The following is an 18365-nucleotide window of genomic DNA, read 5'->3' on the forward strand; positions in this document are numbered from 1 at the left end:
CCCCCCCCCTTCAGTCACAAATTTATATGAACATATCTCAATGGGAAAAAGAGTACATTTGGATGACAACCACAATGACAGTCCAAACTTAATCTTTTTCCAAGGACAAGTATCCAAACACTGAAATTTTTTTTTGCCCAGGACTGAAAATCGGGGGTTTTTCCTATGTTAAAAACAGCATTGTCCTTTTCATATAGAATAATTTTTGGATACATAATGAATAATGAAACATTACAGTATGATGAAAGCATTAATTATAATACACTTCAAATCATCTGTAGATCACTATTTGATAATGCAGTCTGTTATGACATGTTAGATCCAGGCTCAGTGTCTCCTGTTTTTCATATCATTGCAGAATTCAGGATGGATATTAAAAATCCAGCAACACTAAGAATATTTTGTAAAAAATTAGTTTCTTATCTGTACTTGTGGCCTTTTCATACTCATTATGTATTCACCAACCTTCCATTCTACTTTGTTGCTACTCATTTATGAAGTATAACACTAATTCACAATGAAGTAAGTTGTTACAGCACAGAATTCACTTACATTATTTTTAGATAATACTGAACTAATGTATTCAGATTTTTGAGACTGCTCCATGAGTTTTTTCACCTGCAGCAGTCATTGCATCAGATTAATATTCCATTTTTTCAGACAGATGAATAAGCTGAAGGCTAGGTTTTTCAAGCCATTAAAAATGCATTGATTTGTAGCCTGTTAGCTCATTTTAAACATTTAATTTGTCCAAGTATAATTTCAATCCAAACGACTTCAAATCAAATTATGAACACTTGATCAAAGAATATTGTGTTTCTTTATGAGTCTTTTGAAACTGAACTGGCCTTAGTTGGCAAATCTTGAAGGCCTTGACTTGTGTTGAAGTGGCAGTTGAAAAGATGGTTTCCACCTTGCTTAAGCTTTCCTGATACATGCAAGGTAGCAAGAGTTATAAACCATCAAAACACCTAGGGGAAACCAACCACAGTGAGATAGTCTTCCCAAAGTAAAAACAGGAACAAATTACATATAGAATGGATAATAAGTATTTACAGCAGAGCAATTGGTTAGATGAACAAAGCCGGTGCTTTAAACATGCAGTAGCATTTACAATGGAACTGAGGTGGCAAGCTTATTTGCATTTCAGCCTTAGGTTTGACAAGTAGCTATCAATCAATGCACAGAGGATTCTGCAGTATGGTTCTGTTGCCCACTATAGTGTGTCATGTAATTTCATATACTCAAAGTGAGTTTGGTTGTTCCAGCCTTCCAGACAACAAGATTTTTCTGACTTGGCTCTGTGGAAGTCTGCAAGCTAATTCTTATGCTCAGGAAAACTCAAGCTGACAACATCTTTAGGGGCAAAATAAGTAAGTTCCTGTGCTCATGTTTAAGCTGAAATGTGACTGGAAAAGGGGAAGTGGCAATAAGAAACTGGAACCAAGATATGATGGAAGGCGAAAATACTAAGCGCAGAAGCAAATAAAAGTACAAAAAAGGAGAAATGGGAGACCATTAAGTGAATACTTAAAAGGGGATAAAAAGATTCCTCGATGGAAATTTGATGTGAAGAGCAGAATGATGCAGAAGAACAAAGGCAGAATAGGGAAAGTGATTTTTTTTTTTTTTTAGAGGAAGATGTCTTATCCAGCTTTTTGAATTTAAAACTTATTAAGAATATAGCTACTTATAGTAACAAAAACATAAGATGACTGATGGCTTTTGACAGACAAAGGATGACACATTTCCCCCCAGAACTGACTCTACATAGCTGTGTGGTTACTCTTATTATCCCCTACTTGAAGAACTGACAAGATACTAAAGCTTATAATCCCCTTTCAAGTTCTTTAGTGTGACTAAAATCCAGACATACTTTACATCTGTTTTCCCAGTGTTTCAGAATGGAAACTTTCCAGACTGATAAAGGATCTACTGGTGACAAAGAACTTTTATTTTAGTTGAATGGCAATTCCAAATATATTTTTCATAATACAGCCCAGATGTTGCGATCTCATAAAGCAGCACCTCTGAGAAGCTGTAAGAGTAATGCCTTTCTGAGAGTCTGTTCGTGCACACTTAGTCAGGGAACTCTTCGCCTTGGAGAGGAAAAAAAGCACGTTTGTGAAATTATACTGACCTTGATAAAACTGCCCTAAAATAGATTTGAAAATGAAATAAGAAAAAATTAAAATTTAAATATAATTCTTGAAAGTATTAGATTAAGAAAACTTCTGTAACTTTATACATTATACACTTCAATTTATAAATTTTTGTATATGAATTCAAGTCAAAACATGACATGACAGTCTTCCGTTATTCCTATTGTGTGTAATACTAAGTTAAGTAAGCTGCATTTATGGATCACAATTATTTTTATTTGTACATAAAGCGCTCTGTGGGAGAACTTGGTAGTTCGAACAGAATGTGAGGAAAAACATTTCCACAAAAGGACAATTAAGCATTGGTAAAGGCTGCCCAGAGAGGTTGCAGAAATTCTGTCCTGGGAGGTCTTCAAGGCTTCCCTGGAGAAAGTGCTGAGCAACCTGGTCTAAACTCAAGTGCTGCTGATCCTGCTTTGAGCAGGAGGCCAGGCTGGGAGACCTCTTAAGGTCCCTTCCAAAATGAATGATTATGTGATTCTATGGTTTCAAGGTCAGTCAAATTGTTTCTCTTGCTTCCTTTGCCAGAGACACCTGATGACACCAACTTGCCTCTCAGTATACAAAATAAGCCACAAGTATTGTGACCAAGTACTGTTTCCTCATCCTCACTGTTTTATGGTTTATCCTCATCCTAAAAACATCATCACAACTCACAGTAATAAGAAAGTTTACTACTAAGATTTTGAATCAGAAAATAATCAAAGTGCTATGTGAAGAGTTACAGTATTCCAGATCTCTGTGTTATGCTGAGAGAGGAGCTGTTAATCTAATTATAAACTGTGCTTATCTTATTTTAAAATTAAAAGTATATAAAATGGTTATAGAGAAATTTTTATCACAGGTATTAATTATAAAAATAGTGATTTATTGTCCCAGTACCAAAATGCCTTGATGAAAAAACAACAGGAAGACAATCGGGAAACCAGTAAGACTGATACGAAATAATATATCTTGTTATACCTATTTCAGACAAATCATAAAAATAATGCTGCAAACATGAGAAAGTTCACACATATTTAAGCAGACAGAATTACCTGAAAATGCTTCATATGCGAGTGTCAAAATCTTTTGAGAAGTTCAGAATTGTGATCAATGTAAGTTTTAAGCTACCTGTTGTGCTTCCCTAATTCTGGAATGACACATACTGTGCAGTTCCAAAGCAGGCAAAATGTAAGGCAGCTATGCAAACAAAAAAGTGGCAGTTTTGTTTAATTTAGAAAAACCCAGGCAGTTGAATCTAGTCTGTTTATTTTTCACATCATGCTAATATGGTATTACAAATATAATAATCATATTACTACTACTATTAAGAAAATAAACTTACATTTGTTAATGAAGCACAAAAGAACAGTGGTCTCTGATGACCAAGTTTCATGGTAGGCTGTATTTTAATCATTGTGGTTTCCATGATCTGAATGGTTTTAATAAAATTAGGTACACAATAAAAAAAGGCCCTAGGAGAAAATAGCAAACCTCAAATGTAAAGCAGATACTGTTTTAGAAATCAATAACTCTTTCTCTAAAGGCTTTCATAACCTACCAGAAAACTTGTGGAGGTAAGAAGAAACTAAGGTAGTGACCTGATAAGATTATTAAATCTAGACAGAATTGCCTAACCTGGAAATCTAACCTTAGTGAAGCCAATAAAAATGCAGGACATACATGTATAAAATATGTAGGGTAAGAGGAATTTTGAAGATCAAGGCTGATAATTTACTTCTTATGTAGCTAATTATAACTAACTGCTGGACACTTATCTGCCTGGAAGTAAGACTGCAAAAAAGTTTTGTGTTTTTAGAACTGCATAATAATTTGCAAGTAACCATGGGAACCGGCATTAACAAAAATGTCCTTTTCAGTGGAGCTTTCAATTATACATATAAACCTCATCTCTTCCCTCCCCAAGCCCTTTCTTTGCTCCTCAAGCTTTGACATAAAATATTAATTACGTATTAAGAATGAATTTAACTTTTACTGAGGAACAGAAAATAACAGTATAGGCAATAAGAATTGATCATTTTCACAGCTACCTGTTACCCCCACTGAAATTGGGATAATTATATACAGTCCAGAAGACAACTCCACTATATATTGCCTTTTGATATAAGGCTATTACACATTATTCCCAATTCAAGACCATTATTCATCCCTTTTATGTACTACAGTTTCAAGAGACCATGAACATGCCCTACAGTAAATAGACTTTTAACAACATAGTTGTAAATTTAAAAAATAAAACCACATCTCTTCAAGTGTCATTTGCAGAAGACTACAGAATTACAGAATTCAACTATTTTGTATGGAAAGGTAATTTTTTTGATTCTATGATTTTTGATACATAGTCAGTAGCTAAAACATCATCTTGGAATAAAAGTCAAGTTTCATATATCCATGTGTGAACCGCTCTATATTCCCTCAACATTTTGGTTTAAGCTGCTCTGTGACCTGGAAAGTCCAAGTAGATATCATGGTAAAAGACACGACAATTAACTCATCTCTTCTTCAATAATTACAAATATCTAAATCACCCACCTACAGAAATCAGGCTTAAAGAAAGTGAGTATTTACTTATCTCCAGCAACTGACAGAATGGAGACTAAAAGGAGTGAATTAGGCAAACACTTTTCGCTAGGTTACCTCAGATACATATCTTTTATTAAAAAGCTAAAAAATTTGCCTGTGTATCTTGACAGCTCCACTGGAATAAATGGGTGGCATTTTAGTAATTATATTTCAAAGGCATCACAAAGTGCTTTGAATCTGTCTGATAGACTCAGTGTCTGGGGAAGGGCCATCTAATGGGCTCTGCTTAAGTAACACTCAGCTGCTAGTTTAAAAAGCAGCATTACTGTAACCTGTGGGTGAACTGATTGCTTGTCCCGATTGCAAGTTTTATTCACTGTAAGCACTAGAGAAAACACTGAGTTTCCACAACCAGGCATAAAGACAAATCACATAACTGCAAGAGTGCTAGACTGAACACAGGTAGGCTACAACATGTTATCTGACTTCCTCCTCCGGATGTGACAGCTTTGACAACTGACCTCCTTATAGTCGTGACTGAGAAACAGAACCCCAACTTTCTTAAAGTACAGTGTCTCCTGGCATATATAATGATCATGGAAAGTTCTTGCAGCTCTTTTCAAGGTCTCAACTTTCAAGGCTCATAAGTCTAGATATAGATACTAACAAGTTTTTACTAGCCACCTGCACATACAAAGACAATAAACACAGAATAAAATGCTAAATGTAAAGAACATACATGGTAAAATGCGTAACACCAAGAAACTCGTAATAGCAAATATAAATAAATAGAAAGGGAAAAAAAAAAAAGAAGAGAAAAGGAAAAAATGCCAAAACAGCCAAGGAGGAAAAAACCCACATATCATAACAGAAGAGAGTATGATCCTCCAGAACTGATTCATCTTTATTAGCAAGGTTTACCTACCTAGAAGTCACATCCTACCTAGCAACAATGATTAACTACAGTTAGAAATGTGCTTTATTCTGCACTCAAGGAGAGAAACTTTTTCTCTTGGAAAATTTATAAATAAGAGTTTCATGAAAAACAAAGGGAATTTGAATCTCTTCTCAAAAAACTTGCCCATACCAGACAGCATTTTCCAGAGGACATCTCTGCAGACCGTGAGCTTTGCCAGCAGCTATGTCCTGTGTAGGATCACTCCCTTGCCACAGATACCACTGGTTTACTGGCAAGGCATCTGCCAGACTCTCACACACAAGAACTCTCACACACAGACTCTCACACACAAGAAATATAGCTGAGCACCACTCAAAGCATTTGACATTTCTGTACAAGACTGTAATTGATTATCATTTAGAACTGCTAATGTGAAGGCTACCCTGTTCATATGATAAAGCACTGGGTATACACAATCAAGGAAGGTGAGAGAATCAAAGCAGAGTACATGTTAAGTTTACAGTAACTATGTAAATTCTTATGTATTTTCTATGGACTGTACAGTATTTTATCGGTGATCCTATTACAAGGTGATAAGACAATTAGCGATACTGACATACGAAACTCCATCCAAAAGCAAAGCAAAAAACCTCACTTCAGGTTTCTTCTGAGGAAAGTATTTTTCATTTTTCCAGGGGAAAAAAAAAGTGATATGAAAGTAAATTTCACCCAGCAGAGAAGCATCACTGTCCCAACAGCATCAGAAAATGACAAGGCAACCAAACTGTAGATAAGCTCTTATCAAAAAAACTTAAAAGGGATAGAAGATTGTGCTTACTAAGGAAAAGATACTTGTATAAAATAAATAGCCAGGTCCTAACATACAGAAATGCATGTGATCTCTTACCTAGTCATGCTGCTTTGGCATGCTCTCCATAAAGGTACTAAAACTGAGTGATGTACAAGTACCATTATTAACTAGTTTGCCAAAAACCAAACTGAATTACAATTGACCATTAATGATGTACAACTACATATCCAAAACACACCTGAAACCATTTAATCTGTGAACAAGCATCAATATAAACCATGGACACCTAACTGTGAAAACATCTGAGACAGCATTCAACATAATTTCAGAGTACAACAACTGTTGCCTACAGATCAGACACACTGCCATGTATTTCTACTTTTTTTAACCGGGAACAATCTAGAAGAAAAATTTACAGTTTTTTGAACGGCTACTCATATTTTGGGTGAAAATTACAAAAGTTCTACAGAAAATATACTGGAGGTCAAGGCAACCGCAAGGGAAAAAAAACTAGTGGCAATTTTTCATCAGGGTATCTAGAGGAGCTGACTAGTATTTAGACAAAATTCGTACCTTCATTCTTTTAGTTCTAAGTTGCCATTGCTCCTGTTTACCAATATAGCTAACATACCTGGAACAAATATCCTTTCCATTACACCTTTTTACATCTTTCAGATTACTGCAAGTCCCTAATCCTTTCTTTCCTATCCAGTACAGCATATTATATTTTCTGAGTATAACTATTTCTACAGGTGGCCTAAAAAATTTTCTGGCCCCTGAAAAAACAAATGGGCAAGTCCTTCTTTCTACTGGCACCCACCAAGTTAAAACATGGTAACTGGACTTAGAAGGCAGCAATGTGACAGCTGATGAATTCTTCTATTTAGAAACATTCTGACATCTCTGTTCTCTAATTCTGTTATTTTTTTCTTTATATTGGTTGGGTGTTTGATTGTTTTTCGAATCTTAAGTTTTGACTGGAACCGAGGGTTCATCTGCTCCTCCTGCTTATTCTCATGAGAAGTACTAACTATACTTCAATTAACTTAAAAAAAACCTCCTGAAATCCCCTGAAAAAGTATTTCTAAATTCCCAGTTTAAGATAAATTCTGTAAAGCAGGTAGCACCACAGTATAAAATCAACTGACACGGCTATGGTTATTCTAAAGTTTCAAGTTGTTAAATGAATTGTCCAACTGCCCTGTCATAACTTTCCTCTAAAGAAGTTGTGACAGCACTTATATTGTACTCCTAAGCTAAAAAAACGAGGCAACATTTTGATAACCAGAATATATGTCTAGGAATAGGCAAGACTAAACAGGGACAGGTACGCTGTATGCTGATTCACCTCTCAAAAGCCACAAAGTTTAGCAACACATCAGTGTTCAGCACAGTAGAAGTGTCTTGACTCGTACCTCAATCACCATCTTTATAGAGAATCCTTAGAGAAGGTTTTAATGTGTCCTCATAGCCATGATGTTTTTAAGCAGCAGTGATTCGCAACTGTCATTCAGTTCCATTGTTAACTGCATTCCTTGTACCGTGCAGTTCATAGAATCATAGAAAATCAGGTTGGAAGGGACCTCAAGGATCATCTGTTCCAAGCTTTCTTGGCTAAAAGCATGGTCTAGTCAAGATGGCCCACCATCCTGTCCAGCTGAATCTTAAAAGTGTCCAATGTTGGGGAACGCACCAGTTCTCTGGGACATTGTCCCAATGGCTGACTGTTCTTGATTGTGAAAAATTTTCCTCTTCAGTCCAGTCAGAGTCTCCCTGAGAGTAACTTGTACCTATTACCCCTCATCTTTTCCATGTGACTCCTTGTAAAAGGGGAGTCTCTACCTTCTTTGTAGCCACCCTTTAAATACTGGAACATGGTGATAATCAGTTAACGATCATCTATAACTCCTTCTCCTTTACTGACCATTACATTAACTCACAAACCCATTTTTTTTAGTCATTAAACAAAGACTGTTCAACAGTTTACTGAACCCTGTACACAACTTTTAAAATCTCTTATGGATACTGCACAGAAATGCATTGCTGTTTCTGAAAAATAACGTGTTTAATCATCCATATTTATTTTCAGCATTGTATCTGTACCATTCAGCTGACTGATATTTGCACTTTTGTGGCCTTGTTCCCAGGAAGCTAATGTTGAAGAGATGCTGTAAACCCGATATAATATATTGCAACAAACAGAAGGACAATTAGGATTAATAAAACAGAGCTTCATCTAGTCTGCAGAAACAAGCAGATCATTCAATTAACCCTTCAAGGTTTCATAATCTTATCGTAATATTTCTGGTTTTATATGCCAAATCTTAGAGATTCCTTTTCACAAGCTTATTCCTGTATTTTTAATAATACACTTGTCTTCATTTAAGACTCATAAAATCAGTTTCACTGTAAAAATGAATCATTTTCCAGAGCTTCTGGTTGATTTCTTTCAATTCAGCATTGGACTTTCAGTTGAGAGAAAGCTATTTGACAACTGAGGACATAATGTTCCAGCAAAACAGAGGAAAAAAGCAAAAAAGAGAATGAAAGCGAAAGAGCCTTTACACATGCATGCAAGAAGAAAAGGAAGAAACACAAATGGGTTTTTTTTTGAGCTCTTAGTAAAATATCTAATCAGTGGAAAACAGAAGCTCTTCAAACAGATCAGACATAGCATGCTACAGGCAGATACCTGGGGAAGGCACTCTATGCTAAAGCTAAGGGTTTAGCAACCAACAAAAAGGCACAGAGACAGTGTATTCATGTATCTTCTGTAAGCAAATGCAGCATGTTCTGTCTGAAACAAATCTAACCTTATAGCCCCATGCCCACAGAACACAAAAAATGAAGTAGCAGGAGCAAAGCTACAAAGGCAGGTTGCTGACTGGGGTAAAGAGATGCCCAAAGAGCTCTGTGCTTATGTCAAGGAAACAAACAGAGGGAATAGGTACAAACCCCAGGTTCCCTCAGTGTTCTACAGCACGACAGCAAGACAACATTAAGATATCTGAACAAGAGGAGGAAGGAATGTACATATAAAAATAAGTACTTTCTGTCTAGATACATTGCTGAGCACATAAACGAGTACCATCCCAGTCTGAGTACGTCTTTGCAAGGTCAGTCACAACCTAGTTACAGCACTCCAGCAGATGTACGTGAAAGAATGTACGTATCCCTAGTTATCCTTTTGAAAGCATTGTTATGAAGAAGATCAGGGACTATGGAAACTACAATAAAACACATTAGATGACACTGGGGAAGGAGGGATCTTTTCCAGAAAAGTATGGTCAAAATACCTCTAGATGGGAAACTGAGATTTAGGTAGAGCCGCCAATGAGACAGAAGCAAAGAGAATATAAACAAAAATGAAAAGAGAAAGGAGAATCAGAAACAATATGGGGCTAGATGTCATTGTAGTTTGTAGCAAATTAGGATAATTATAGCAGAGCTTTCCTCTTCGCTAGCCCAAGCTCATTATTCAGGCTTGTTAAGTCTGCTATTTTTTTTGCAGGAGAGGAGTAGGGGAGCAGGGAGAGTTTATATTGGTAAAAAATGCAGAAAGAAATACTTTTTGATGTTTGTAGGATTTGTTAACAGTCTTATACAGGTATTTTCAAGAACACCAAGCAAACCAATGTTTTTTTTTTAAGTCATAAGTTACTTAACAACAGATATAATCTCAGTTTCTTTTAACATACATTAAAAATAATTAGGTACTGATGAACACATTCATCAAACAGACCAACAAACTGACACTTTCTAAGAAGTATGCGCTGATGGACAAATCAATATTCAGAACAGCCTCAGTCTCTGAAAGAATAATGATAAGTAACCGCTCTACACAGTTCTGTAGTTCATCAAGGTCTTTGCAATATCTGAATGGTATCAGCTCATTCTTGAACATACCAGTAACAATACTATCAATTTCACTACAATCCCAGACTCCTTGGAAAGTTGTTACATGCCATGATATGCATTTTTAAAAGGAAGGCAAGTCAGGGGGTTTAGGCAAGTTGCTCATGTCCACTAATGTATCCTTGGAAAATTTCAGTATCAGACATCTGGATTTCTTCAATGCATTTTCTTTTTTTCTCTCTTTTTTTTTTTTTTTTTTTTTTTTTTTTTTGGGGGGGGTGGCGGGGGTGGGGTGGTGTCTACATAAGCACTCATCAAATTGTGAAGAAAAATTTAACAGGAAAAATTATCCCCAAATTAATTAAAAGTAAAGTTAGTTAAGTGAAGTTCATTTCTGGAATAGCATAGTAAAAATGTGATGCAAGAGATACACATTAATGAAGAAAGAACTTCCAACAATCACATCAAAAATGCTTGACAAATACAAGAAACACTTCCCTCTAATTCAGGATAGAGGTTAACAGTGTGATCTCTACTTGTACTGTCACAAAGAGACTGGAGGAAATGAAGTCTTACTATTGATCAACCACAAAGGATAGTCCACATACAAATGGGAAAGTACAGCTTTCACACTCCCGTGAATGCCAAAAAGCTGTGAAGGCCATTGTATGTGATCCGCCATGGGGCTGGATAGCATCAAAACACTTTCCACATGCTTAAAATCACTGGTTCTGCTTCAAAGGTAATTAGTGTAAATTGAATTCTAGTTGTGATTAAATACAATGAGCCTAACTCAGCAGATTGTTAATATTTATTACTTCTGCAGGAAACATTCTTTAAAATATATGTGAAAATAGAAAAAATCAGAGAGAGGGCCTGCAAAACTCTTGTGCATTAACAATGGCTTCATATGAGTTATATATAACCTACCTTTTTCTGAACAACTATTATTTAAAGTAAGTCAGGTTTCGAATTCTTTTATTCTTGGAACTAGTCCAAAAGGTTTGGGATGTTAACTGTTTTTCCATAGTGGAGCTGGATTGTCTGTACTGACAGGTCATAGCTCTAGATACTGAAGCTGCAAACAGTAAAATTTCAGGAAAATACAAAAATGAGGAAGATACAGCAACTGAGATGTAAACAATTCCTTATTATAAGCATAGCTGTGTACTGCAAACATTTAGATCTTTTTGAGGAGCATATGGCTTCATATATAAAAAGCTACTGATTCTATTCTCCTTAAGAAATGTGTAAACACGTAATTATAAACCTTAGATGTAATTCCCATTTTAAAACCTCCCTAAATGCATATTTACCCAATAGACCATAACTCTCCGGAAGGAATCACTGTTATCTGCAGTACAAACTATTAACAGTTTAATAGCTAGTGGTTTATTAACTAATGGTTTAATACAGTTTAAAGTTCTTAAAATTATTAAACCTGAAGGAAAATCAGATCTTAAAATAAACTCTGTTGGTGTTAAGCATTTTATTTAAACTAAAGATTCGAACACTGAGTCATGCTTCTAACAGCAAAATCCCATCAAAAACGGTTAAGGTTGTACAGTCTAAATGACATCGTACTCCTTTTTTCTCCTCCTTCTTCCTAAAACAAATGTTCTTACTTGGCATCACAACTTATAAGGATGAGTGAAATAGGCTTCTGGTATAGAGCAGCCTGGGCACTATTTCTGTTGGAAATTAAAAGGTATTGGGAGACCTATTAGGTGAAAGATCAAAGTGTACAGTTACCCAGTACTGGCAGAGACCTCTATGCTATCATGCATTTTATACAGTGTTGCCAGACTTTAAAATAAATGTTCAGGAAGTTATTATCCTTGGAAGCTCCAGCTCCTGGATCTATGTGACTGCATGAAAATCTCAACTTTAAAAAAAAAAAAAGCACTTCTAAACCTTGAGATTTAGGAGAGACTGAAGCAGTCATCGAAATCAGGCAGTAATGAAAAAACTCCCAAATACATGGCTCATGGAAAACCCCATAATCTTAGTATCTTTAATGTCTTAACTAAAGCTTTTTACATGGTGAGACTGGAAACATGGCATGTATGTTATGTGCTTTTTGACCACCATGTTCAAAAACTTGTGCCTTCAGCTCAAATCACTGTTCTTCCACTTACTAGCATAGCTACAAGAGTCACCAATCAATATTGCTGTAAGAGCCCTTTGAAGAGGCTCCTCTCAGACCAAAACTACATCTTTGCCTCTAGCTTGCAGTACAAAATTGAAGGTATTGTAGCAGAAGCACACTGTTAATATATGTGATAAACTCCAGAGCACTTCTAATCACCCCTAATTTCTAGCTGTTCTAAAGTATATCCCCCACCCCAAAACCCTAATCCAAGGAATCATGCTTTTCCAAATGTACTTAATTTTGAATTTTGTATTTTCAAAATTATTTATTGCAAGAAAAATTCTACAGTGCCCATTTTCATGCACTTCAGATATCAATATAAACACAGCAGATTAACATCATAAAGTATTTTTTTATGTGCTATCTTTGGTAATGGCTTCACAAAACATTTTTGTTTACGTGGAAATAAGAGTAACTCTTTGCATTTTCAGAGATAATTGTTGTCATTATACTAGTAACAAAGACATGATTGCAAACAGGTCTAAGATGCATCTTTTTTCTAAATAAACTTATTTGAATGAGGTTTATTCACATAAGAAAAGCTGTCAAAATATGATGTTTATGATGGTTATGTGTCTTCAAAATAAGATTTATAGTGCAAAACTTTGAAAGAAGGAAACAAAGAAAATCATCACTGAAGAACAAACTCATACTTGGAGAGGATTCAAAACTGCCAAATAATGTTCTTTAGCTATCACCAACTCCATACTGGGGAGTCCACCTTACTCTGTATGTATGTAATTACTTGTGTCATATTAGTCATTGAGTTAACCTTCATTTATCAAATAGTGAAGTTGGCAAGAAAGTCTATCCTCTTAGTTCCTAACTGAAGCCTAAGCCACCACAAGAACAGTGACATAACTGTGACAGAACTGGCTATCTCCAAATCTCTAATGAAATGTGAGCAGAAATTCACCTACCAAGAATTACTAAGATACGTAACCAAAGCTAACCTGGTAGTCTTTAAAAAGAGTAGTGTACAAAGAGATTAAGAACTACAAATAAAAGGTAAAGCTCGCTCTCTCAAAAAAAGAACACCAAACTGCCCCCTAAAAGCATGCAACACTGCAGATGTCTATTAATTTTGTTTGATTATATTTACAGACAGGATCACAATAGCAGTTACCAACGTCAGCAAAGCTGCATTAGGATGACACAGTATAATTCTTCTTACTGAGAGATTTTAATCACTAATACTAAATACAGTCAGTAACTAAAAAGTAAAACAAACAAACAAACAAACAAAATAACTTATCAACCTCCCTATTCAAAACCAGAGATAACATAGAGTCATAATAAAAACTGCAGGAGAAAAGAGAATTTTACATTAAAACTTCTTTGATCATCGAATCAGTTCATTATAGTAGCTTCTTGGAAGTTGCCTCAGTAATTGTGTAGACACAGTATGACTTAATGTAAAAAACCCCCCAACTTTTTAAAATGGAAACTTGATATTACTCTGAAAATACCTGATTTAAAATCATAGCCAAGTTGCTATTCAATGCAGTGTTTAAAAATAGAAAATTATCATATAGGAACACAGTATACAAGACAAGAAAACAAGCACATTAATCCCACTTACTGAAGCTGGCTTGTGAAATTCCAACAAGCAAGTTAAGCTAATAAATATTTTGCTTTTGAAATCTTCCAAGTAATAGACAAAATATCAGTCAATAATTTACTGAAACCATTAAATGGCTTAAATGGTTAATTTCCTAGCTGAGAAAAATATGATTACATGACTCCTGGGGCACTTGGAAAACACATAATTTGAAAATGTGTCTAGAAAAGCATGTGCTTACCAGCTGAAGAAAAAGCTGAGAAACTGCAGCAGATAAATAGTAGAGACTAATCAATCAAGGTGATAAAATAATAGATGACAACTAAACCGAAGCCCCAGGGAAGTACACCCAGAGCCATCTTGCAAAATTAAGTTTCATAACTAGCATACCTCAAAGCAGTACAGAATCTAAATCGATGTCAGAGATCTCATATTAAAAAATGCAAATCTGTGTCTATAATACAAGATCGATTAAAAACAAAAATGTTTTGAGGCACAGAATCTTGTAAGCATAGGCGTCACAGAGAATACACTACTCTGAATAGTCTTAAGATGATAACCAAAAGAGAGCCAAAATAAAAAAACCTTAACACTATGGAAATGTTACTTTATGATGTACCAGAAGTTCATACTTCTACTGTGGAAGAAAAAAAACCCCGAACTAACTGAAAAGTGAAACTAATTTAGGGGAAGACCTCATTAAAGAATTCAGGTAGTGTGAACACTCAAATGAACTGTTTTATTCAAGCCTGCAGTATATGCACATGAACTTCAATGGGCAATGACAAAACCTGGGAGCACAGGGAACAAGGTTTTGTCAGCAATACTGCTTCTAGACTACTATATTGCAATGAAAGATTGAAATTGTAATGTAAGGGAAGATTATTGTGATTAGTAGAAAACATTCAGAAACTACAGGCTCATTTCTTTTTGAAGGCTCATAAATTCAACTTTTACAAAACTGACCCTTCCAAAACCAAGGAATCCTTCATTCAGCTACTTCATCTCTGGTACATTTTATATACCTCTAGATATAATATGGTAAATGGTAAAATATAAACCACAGTAGCTTTCAAAACAGATATTAGGGTAAAAACCAGTAATATTGTGTGCTCATGAGCTAACAGTAAGTCTAACACCAGTTTAGTTCCTCTACATGTAAAGGAGTCAAACTGCCCATACAGTAAATTTAGCAGGACAAGCCTCCCCGCATCTGCTCGCAGCAGAGTGCTGTTTGGCCCTCCTCCTGTATTAGCACTTCAGTTTTGCAGTCTCCTAATTTATGTCACATTACCTGAAGTTGTCTTCATTAAAGAAGAATAATGGAAAAAACTGTTATTAAACAGCGGACACCAAAGATCTCAAGTATTTGATAAACCAAAGTATGTGGCAAATTAAATTTGATTGCTCCTCACTATGTGAGGAAAATGGACACCTTTTTTGAAACACATATTGCAAGATTTTTTCCCTCCTCCACAAAGGATGACTGCAATCTTTTGCAATATCAAAGCTAAATGACAAAGGCCTCTGCATTTAAAAAAAAAAAGATGAGAACATTCAAAACCCACAAAAAATATATTATGACTTTATCATTTTAAGAACAGTATTATCTTCTTCCTACATCTGGAATCCAGTATGTTTGCCTCTTGGTACTGGATATTTATTTTAAATTTTAGGTTTTAACTCAGGTTGAGAAAAAGTATTTTAAAACAGATCCACAATTTATCAATCCCAGTGTCAGAAGAATGCCTTGCTGCTTAGCATATGAATAACATATAGTTCACAAGGGTACTTTAAGCAGGCCCAAAGGTAGCATACATGAACTTCCCTACATGGCTGAACGTATAGCCTGATCAAGCTGGTAACAATGCTCCTCACTGATGTTGCATGAGAGATAAATGTAATTTTATTTCTGTTTTATTATTCTAATTTTCCATGTATATTCCAAACAGGGTGTTAATTAAATTACACATTACAAATGTTAAACGACCACTGTACAGTTTCATTTCTGTAATTATATATTCATTGTTAGATTATTTGTAGTTTACAATCATAATACCATGACTGATAAAATTAACCGATGGATACTATGAAAAGGTTCTGTCAACCTATTCTGACAGCAGAGTAGAGAGAATTTGTATGTGATGGAGTATGAATAACATTTTTTTCTCCCTATACACAAATAAATACACACTGTTCTGAAACAGCTGCCTGTGACTTCTGGAGACTTGACACAGGAATGCAAGTGAAAAGAAAAATCTTTTGAGTGTCTGCAGTAGCGAAATTTACTACAAACGGGTCTGTAACAAGCCCTGGATTTTTTATACATAGTTGAACTCTACAAATTGTTTGGAATTGCTAATATTTATGCATGTAACTGCCAGTCATCTGCTTCCAAAACTTAAGATCCAATGGAAAAGCACAACTGATTTGGTTGAAGGTATCCCATGTGTTAAATAACAACTCCCCAGAGTTCCTCCATATCTTTCTGGGCATCAAATAAAAATTGCTAGAGCTGACCAATACTATAATATGTTGCAACCCTTCACAAATTCCTTAGATACAAGTATATGGCATTATTTTGTGCATTATTACCCAACAATATGCATAATGCTCTTAGTCTGCAGAGTATCTATTTGTTACTAGAAATAGCAAGCTCAAAATTTGCCAAAGATTGGGAATGTTCTGCAATGCAGCTCTTCCAAGAGGAAGAGGAGAATGGCCCTGTGTGGGAGATGTGAGGAGAAACTATGAAGTTGGAGCAAATTAGCTGTGTAAGTAAAGTACCAGAAAGATAAAGGGTGAAGAGAGGTGTGATAGCATGCAGGGACTATAAACCACAAGAGTCACAGAGGGAAAGAAGAGAAAATGGCAGGAAAGTATGATTGACAGAAGCAGCAGTGGAAAGTTAAGAGGAATAGATAAAAAAGATAAGAATTTTGAGAAGTTTTTTTGAAACCGATTTTTTTTCTAACAATCTTCTGGAACATATGTATGATTCTTTATATGTCTAAAAATTGCCTGCTGGTAGCGCAGTTTAGTGCACTGTATAAATAAACATACAGACTTTTCAACCAAGTATTACATTGCCCTCAGCTTCAGTGAAATGTTACACATTTCCCTTCACGTTGTCTGATTAAATGTAATGTTAAAACCCATCACTGAGCTTGGTTGCCCAGAGAGATGTTGGTAACTTTTTGCCTATAGAGGTTTATTTCTTTTCCACCAAAGAATTTTATTTTTACTGTTTGCCAAAAAACATATAAGATTTATATCTATCCAGAACTAGTCTGTTTCATACACCAGTTTAGCTAAATGAATAGAAATTTCATATACAACAATACAATTCCTTCAATTCTACTACATGATATACTGTCAAATGTATATTCTATAAGCAGAATGGTGCTAAAGCGCACATATTCTCTGTACATTACTGTTCACAATCTTCCACCACAAAAAGGCAGGCTCTATCAGCACCTAGCATAGAGGAACTATTTTGTTGGAACTGTTAACAGAAATGCCTTAACACACATTCACTTGCTTTGGTTCTCAAATGATATTTCCACCTTTTAATACCCAGTATACACCCACATAACCTGCTACTATGTAGGACTGACAATAGTGTCTGTGCCCTACTGTACCATGACTGGTACTTCACCAGCTGTCTTGAGATTTTTTCAAAGGAAAACATCAATAATATAATCCACAACAAAACCATGGCTCATTTTCTTATCTCAACCAGTAATCTTAATTACTTGATGTTTTATAAAGCTGTAGTTATCAAAGGCCAGTGCAGCTTGTACTGTGACTGGTCATACTGTGCAGTGAACAGCACAGCTCTGACCAGGGCAGTGCAGAACAATTAGTGATTGAGTGGTTAACACAAACCCATAAAGTTCTCCTACTCATGTCCCAGCTAACAGGATCTGACTACACTGATAAAATTAAGTGCTCTTTTGCAAGATTTCGTGTGTGAGCAAATGTCAGTGTAATATTATTTTTAGCTTGGTAAATTCTAGTATTACAATTCACTTTTACTGAGAAGGCAGCAGCAGTAATTTCAGTGTGGGCAGTGATAAAGACACACTGTTGGATTATCTGGGCCTCTTACCTAAAATGATTACAGGATTAATAAAAGTCTACCCCCATGAAATGAAACTGAGTTGGATAAAGGCAGAAATGTTCACTGCATTAATTTCCTGCACTTGTTAAAAGAACTGCAAATAAGAAGAAATACAAAAAAATGGAAATGCAAATAGTGTTTAGCTTCAGAGTACGTAATTCAGTCACTTACTGTCCACAATACAGACTATGTGCTTAACTCTCTTCTCTTTGTTTATTCAGGACTCCACGTTTCTGTAAGAAAAACAAATACATGCATTTATCATCTACATAATATT

The 18365-nt window shown here is 35.4% G+C and overlaps 1 protein-coding gene across 2 annotated transcripts in view; it reads right to left on the bottom strand.

Annotated features, from left to right (window-relative positions):
* SYT1 (synaptotagmin 1) overlaps positions 1 to 18365 on the bottom strand; it is a 277485-nt gene that overhangs the window by 210267 nt on the left and 48853 nt on the right. Inside the window, exon 2 of one of the 2 annotated variants that reach the window (XM_026865070.1) lies at positions 18260 to 18321. The exons of the other annotated variant lie outside the window; for it this stretch is intronic. The gene's annotated coding sequence lies outside the window, so the exon portion shown is untranslated. The remainder of the gene's footprint in view (positions 1 to 18259; positions 18322 to 18365) is intronic. 2 annotated transcript variants of the gene reach the window in all.

The sequence above is a fragment of the Athene cunicularia genome (genome assembly GCF_003259725.1).
Source record: "Athene cunicularia isolate RWA chromosome 1 unlocalized genomic scaffold, athCun1 chr1_part2, whole genome shotgun sequence".
In the NCBI taxonomy this organism is placed as follows: Eukaryota; Metazoa; Chordata; class Aves; order Strigiformes; family Strigidae; genus Athene; species Athene cunicularia.